Source organism: Corvus kubaryi, unplaced genomic scaffold (assembly GCF_017639235.1).
Source record: "Corvus kubaryi isolate FWS band 111438036 unplaced genomic scaffold, C.kubaryi_AGA036_p1.0 74, whole genome shotgun sequence".
Lineage (NCBI taxonomy): Eukaryota > Metazoa > Chordata > Aves > Passeriformes > Corvidae > Corvus > Corvus kubaryi.
The window spans coordinates 4,388,075-4,394,913 of record NW_024582061.1 but is presented as its reverse complement, the minus strand read 5'-3'; the positions used below and the strand labels follow the sequence as shown (position 1 = coordinate 4,394,913).

Below are 6,839 nucleotides of genomic sequence, written 5' to 3'. Positions count from 1 at the left end.
AGCCTGGAGCAAAGGAGGCTCAGGGGGGACCTTCTGGCTCTGCACAACTCCCTGACAGGAGGGGGCAGCCAGGGGGGGTTCGGGCTCTGCTCCCAGGGAACAAGGGACAAGACAAGAGGAAACAGCCTCAAGCTGTGTCAGGGGAGGTTCAGGTTGGACATCAGGAGGAATTTCTTCATGGAAAGGGCTGTCAGGCACTGGAAAGGGCTGTCCAGGGAGGCAGTGGAGTCTCCATCCCTAGAGATGTCCAAAGAATGACTGGATGTGGCATCCAGTGCTCTGGGCCGGGTGACAAGGTGGGATTGATCAGTCTCAGGGTGGAGTCTGTGTTTCTGTGTTTGTGTGTATGTGTGGGTTTGAGTTTAGAAAAATCACCTGCAAGCAAAATAAGTGTAGAATTTTACTATCTAGTTGGAGATTCTAAATTCTTAAAGAAAAGGAACACTAAACTTTTCAAATGTATGAAATAGGTTAAATATCATTTTGCTGCCCCCCTCAATTACTCAGGCCTTGGGTTTCAACCTTTAAGTCTTCATAGCTGCCTTCAGGAAAGTGAACTTTTCAAAAAACTGCATTTGCTAATAATATGCTGTCACTATTTGCATAAGCAATTTGGTACCCTAAGTGATTAAAGTGGTGAGCATGGGAACATACATTTTCCATGAAACATTTTGGATTTTTATGATTCAGGACATTTTTTTCTTTCGTAAGTACAATAATAAGGTACACAATCATTATCCCAAATAAGCCTGAAATATGAAGCACAATTGCTGGAAGATAGGCCATTTTAATAAATCTACAAAAATTACAACTCTTTGTGGAACTTTTTTGTGAAACAGTGAAAGGCTGTGTGGGTGTAAACCGGCTTTGTCGGGATTTGTGTTTGCATTTTTATTAATACAGCTGCGGGTTTTTTTCAAATAAAATACATATACATTTAATATTCTTCAGAGATAGACATTGTCCTGCTAAAAAATTACCCTAACAGAAAAACTTTAGAATAGAAAAGGAATCTGTGTAATATGGAATTCCCTTTGGCAAAAACAGTCTGGTTTATATTGACTTTGATTTGGAGGCTAAACTACATTTAAATATTTTACAGCAATACTGCCTTTAAGTGGGTTATAAATAATTCACTCAATAACTGAACAGAGGTCTCTGCAGAGTGCAAAGTCTCTACATCTTAATGAGTAGATTTAATAGAGTAAAGCAAACTTCCAAGCTTTCAGTTTTTGGAAAACAGATTACAGGAAATATGATATGCTGCTCTGTATAAGAGAAGCAGAACTAGAAATAAACACACAGGGAGTGCTTAGACATTTTTTGCAATTATTTTTGAGGAGTCACGTTGCACATTAGCATGGCCTGTAACATTTTGCTGCCACTTTTTTCTTTAGAAAAAGCTTAGATTTTTATTTTCCTGCATTTTTTACACATATTTTAAGTTTCTCATATTTGAAATCTTAGGAATCTTTCTACTATAAAAATATGCATCTTGAGATAAAAATCCAGACTGTCAAATTCTAGAAATTAATCCAGCTACGCTGACTTATGAAGCCTTAAACAAAACCCAAATCCAAAATTGAGACAATCACTCAGCATCTTCCCTTCCCCCACTTAACACCAACAGAACATAAAATTACAAAATAACCCAAATGAAGGAACAAAGCCTCAAAAAGAATTCTACAAAATACTCAGAGCTTTTGACTTTTTGTTACAACTATAAGAGCCAGAAAGATACAGTGTGTACCATATGATGTGCTCCTAAAAACCAGCAATTTAACATAAATACTCTTCAGTACCTGGCAGGGATTTAGAAACGGCATAACTCCAGTAATTCTTGGTGTCCAGTTTTGTTGCTGTGCCAGTTATCTCTGTTCTAACTGTAGTGGTAAATCCTTTCTTTTCTATGAAGACTGCAGACCTGTACATACTGTATAAAGTAAGGATTCTAGATGATATCGCAAGTCTTTTCCCAATATTTGTAAAGTTCTTGAAGCTGTTTCTATTAGAAAATGAAATTAAAAAATATCAATTAGTATTAGTGTTAAAAAAGCAAATGTTTTACAAAATCTTATGGTATAATTGTGTATATTGTCTAACAGCAATAAAATTTTATTATTTATTATTGCCATTATTTAAAGGCTGTTGATTTTCTAATACCTGTGTGAGGAGCATGGAAAATTACTTTTATTGTGGTCTTTGTTAATTCTAAGGTAATTTAAAACACACCTCTGTTCTGCCTCCCTTTGTGCTGCATCTCTGCAGGGAAGCAGCACAAAGCCTGTCTTAAGAAGAGAAAATAAGAAAGCCATAAGGTTGTGAAAAGTCACCAAACAAAACCGGGCCTAAAGTGTCAAAGGCAAATGCCTTCAAAGTTTTGAGTAACTCAGACTGTACTTGACTGGAAAACACGACCTGTGAGTAAGGATACCAGAGAAACCTTCTAAAAGTGTGTCCTCAGTAAAACAGCAAATGCTTGCTGTTCTTTTTTCCTTTCCTTTACTTTCCTTAAGTTTTTTGTCTTGGTTTTTTTTGGTTTTTCATTTTAAAAAGCTGTCTTTTGTTAGATTCCAAGGAAATCTTAATTCACACCAAGTGGAGCTTCAGACGTGGTCTATATACTGAGTATACTGATATTTTCTGCCATGCAACCCTGTTCCCATTGCATCAATCAGAATCCCTAGGAAATATACAGTATAGAAGTATTAAAACCTAATGGGAAGAGTATTGGGAAGCTTGTGGAACCAAAGGCAATCACCCACACTAATGAGATGCTAATGTTCTTTTATTATCAGATCTGTGCCAGAATGCAGCATCTCGTCCCCTGGCTTGATTTTCACAACTGCTGCTTGCAATGTGGGGAATTTTAAAATGTCCATATCTCATTCACTTCATAAACATTCTCTTTATATTTTGGAAGCTTTTACTTGTGCGTAGGACTACAAAGCACCGTTGATATTTTGTCAGTTCATTTTTAACTGATAATTTTGAAAAGTTAAAATGGTGAAAAAATTAGGGCAAATTCCTTTTTGGCCTAAAAGAATGATTTGGCTATTCTTTAAATTAAGGACACTGTTTTTAAAGTAGCATAAGCCAAAAGTTATTACCAGGTGAGAAATATGAAATTATATTATCCATACATAGATTACTGAAACAACCAGGAGTTACTGGTATTTCACTTTTACAAATAGCATAACTAATGAAAAGGTTTCACGGCTTCTCCTCTTAAGTGTCTCCATTTTAAGCATTTTTCATTTTAACAGTGGTTTTTTTGTTTCTTTGGAACGTATTTCACACAGTTGCTTCCTATCACAAATCAGGCTGGAGGAAAACGCCGTTATTTGCAATAAGAGCAGTTTCATGAACACCTCAGCAGCACTGCCAGGAGCGCTCTCTCTGCTCTCTGCCCCTCTTCTCCTCCGTGCTGGGGTCATTAGAGGAGGTCTGGGTGGGTGATGAGGCTGCAGTGGAACCAACATGCTGAAAATGCACCCAATTAAGGGGCAATGGCATTACAGCTTTCTCATCCCCGAGCTGACAAGCTGGCTGAGGGAATAACATGCTGTGATTCCAGAACATCGCCTTCAAATCAGCCTCTGTGAGGCAAGGGACAGGCCTTTCAGCTCAGTAATCCGGGACAGGGAGTTGGAATGCTGCTGGCAGCAATTACTGACAAGGTCCTTGTGCTCTGGTGGAATTATTTTGCAGCCTGTGAATTTTCATGCGTACCTTCATCCTCAGTTCCCAGGTAGGCATACCTTGTAAGCATCTGGGGCAAAGCTGGAAGTCAAGGTTTTCTCTCTGCTGTGGTGTTTGTTTGGTATATGAGCTGCAAATATCCCTGGGCATCTTAGCGGGTGGGGACAGTGTTTAGCTTCCATATGAATACCAAAGGAAACTCCTGAACTCCTTGTGCAGCAATAGCTCCACACTTGGAAGGGACAGAAGCCTGTTCTTATATCTTTTTGTGAATCACACCAACACAAACGTTTCTGTGTCAATCCTGGATGCAGGGAAGCTATGGGAGGGTGATCTTTTACCCTTGAAAATTGAGTGCAAATTGAAAACACCTTGCCAGCTTTGTTATCCATGACCCAGGCCAAATCCTGCTTGTCTGCTTGGAGCAGCCTTTTTGAAGCTGCTGGCAATATTTAACTGTGTCCAGTAAGCAGGATTTATGACTTTCATGTAGGGTGAGAAGAGCTGGCAGAAAGCAGTGAAACAATTGGCATGCAACTAAAATCCTTCAGATGATTATCCTAGCTGAGCTCTTCCCAAAATAATTGCCAGGCTAATTTAAATGTGTGGCAATATCAGTGCTATCAAAGACAGCTACACACAAATTTTTCCTCTTTTTATTCCTGAATTTTAAGTCAAGAGTGTTTATTATGAGATGGTTCTTTACGGAAACAGAGTAAGACAAGGTTTCTGTAACCAAGATTTTACAGATAAGCCTGAGCACTTTGAAAAAAAAAAAAAAAAGATAAACATATCTGTAAAAAAACCCCAGCAACCAAAACCAATCAACCACAGAAATTACTTCTCATCTGTATTTTCTGAGATTGTTCTATTGGCAATGGTTTTTGGAAACCCCCAAGTGTTTTAGAATGAGAAGAAATCATTTTAAAATCATTTTTTAGAGACGAAGAATTAGTCCGGCTATGTATGTGTACGAGTAGAGATGAAAAATTTGTACCTGTACTGAAAAATATGGAAATAAACATTCCTTTCAAATAGTGATGTACAAAATAATTGCAGATGTTTCAGCTCAAAACATCCCATCCTCCTCTGGCACAAGATAATACAGTATTTGCCAAGTTCCCGCCCCAGGCATGGTTTTCCTTAGGAAAAGGCGCATTGTCAAGGACCTGGTCTTAACTACATTTCCTAACCTTAGGGTAAGGAAAGATTTCTGCTTTTACTCAGGTCTCCTTTCCCAAAAATACCGAAAAGAAGCAGTGTGTATGTACAGTTATCTTGTTGATTGTCATGGTGAAAGTTGATGTTCCACTCAGGATCCAAAATGGAATTTTTAAGAGGAATTTATTCATAAGTCATATGAACTATATCCATATTTTCCCTGTGTACACGTTCTCTGCTCTGCTGGCAATATAAACATTTCAGCATTTTGCTAATGCATCATAGCTAGAACTTGAACCTAAATAATCTCCTTTCACTTTCACAGCTGAATTTAGTGCAAATAGTAAAACTTCACAAATGATGAAAAGCAATTAAGGCTATTATCTTAGTAACATATAAATAGTTCCATCAAACACAAAGGAGCTGATTTCCTGCTTGAATGTCTGAGCTATTTAACATGCCTTCAGTAGTATAACTTAAGATGGAATATTTTAAATAAACGTTTTGAGGGTGCACAGTGTTTTTGACAGCACTCAATGGCACAGTGATGCTATCTCCCCTGACCTCATCTGTGGGAAGCTCTGAGGGAGGAGATTAAAGTATTGAAGATTTTGGAACTGCAAGGAGCAACCACCTAAATTGCAATGCATGGGGAAAACTGTAGTACCCATGCAAAGAATGGGTAAAAACCACTGAAACCCTACAAAGCTGCTAAAATGTCTGCCTTTTCACCCAAAGTATGTTTAAAAAGTGCCTGTGAATGCCAGTTTGGGACAACAGGATGCTTTTTTTTTCCCAATTACTCACCTCCTGTCAAAGTATTTATCTTTCCTTGAAAGAAGAGAGGGGGAAAAACCCACTTAAGTTGCTTGCTGAGGAAGTGTTCACTGTGCACTGCAGTTGCACATTGTGCCAACAAGGCTTCACGGACATAAGTGAACAACTTCTTTAAGGAGCTGATGGTATCTGTTGATTTCTCTATTTTCATTTTGCCTCTGAAAAAAAAAAAAAAGAGTTCTTTTACTCAGGGTTTGCATTAATAGGCAGAAGATACTGAGTTGTTCTTCTAATTTGATGTTTATTAATTGTTATCTATGGCATAGCTGCATGGAGTGTGCCTTCTAAGTTAACAAGGTGGAAATGGCCCCCGAGTGCTACCTTTCAAGGTCTTTTAAAGTCCAGTCTATCCAATTATGGAATGCCAACTAATTTACTTTTACTTATAATCTACTAACTAATTATTCATGATCCGCACTGCGGGTTTTTTGAACCAATACCGGAACACCCAGATTTGTGAAGAAGAAGAAGGAAAGAAGAACTAATCCACACCCCAAATCCTCCATATTGTTACTATATCCCATAAACCTAATTTTTCTACATCTCTGCATATTCCACCCAGTAACATAACAAATTTATTTTTAATTACACAGCAACAATCTCAGTGCTATCACCTAAAAAGGGAAGCCTTTCCCAAGGCCTCAGGTCAAATGCAGTGTGCTTTTGAGGATCATTACCTGTCAGCACTGAAAGACTGAAATTCTCTGAACCCAGGATTCCAACAGGTGTCTGTCAGTGCAAGAAAACAGATAGCAACCTCAGCATTTCATTGCTAATATTTGCAGTCCTGCAAAGAAAGAAGCCATTAAAGAGGGCACCTAAACCACAAAGAGCAGTTCCTGATATTTTCCTGTATATTCAGATTCTTACCACAAATAAATTTGTCCACTGCTGGCCCTAGGAAAACACTGTCCTCCTCAGTAAGAATACCTGTGGTCACGGTATGTGTAAAAATAGTAGGAAATATTGTTTTCCTCCTTATCTTTGCCTGAGTGGCAGAGTGAACATCTGAAGAAATAGGAATCTTTTCTCTTCATAGGGTATTTCTTTTGATTTTGTTCTGCTTCCTTCAGACTGGCTGCTCAGTCTCTCATGTGTAGGAGACAACCATGGTTCCTTCTGAATTATTTCTCACCACA

At 38.3% G+C, this 6,839-nt stretch overlaps 1 long non-coding RNA gene across 1 annotated transcript; it reads right to left on the bottom strand.

The window, feature by feature from the left end:
• Positions 1-729: 729 nt before the first annotated feature.
• On the bottom strand, positions 730-6,478 carry LOC121675499. Its single transcript, XR_006020091.1, has 3 exons — positions 6,378-6,478; positions 5,671-5,858; positions 730-2,005 (listed from the first exon to the last, which is right to left on the bottom strand). It is a non-coding gene; the product is annotated as an uncharacterized LOC121675499 (long non-coding RNA).
• Positions 6,479-6,839: the final 361 nt, after the last annotated feature.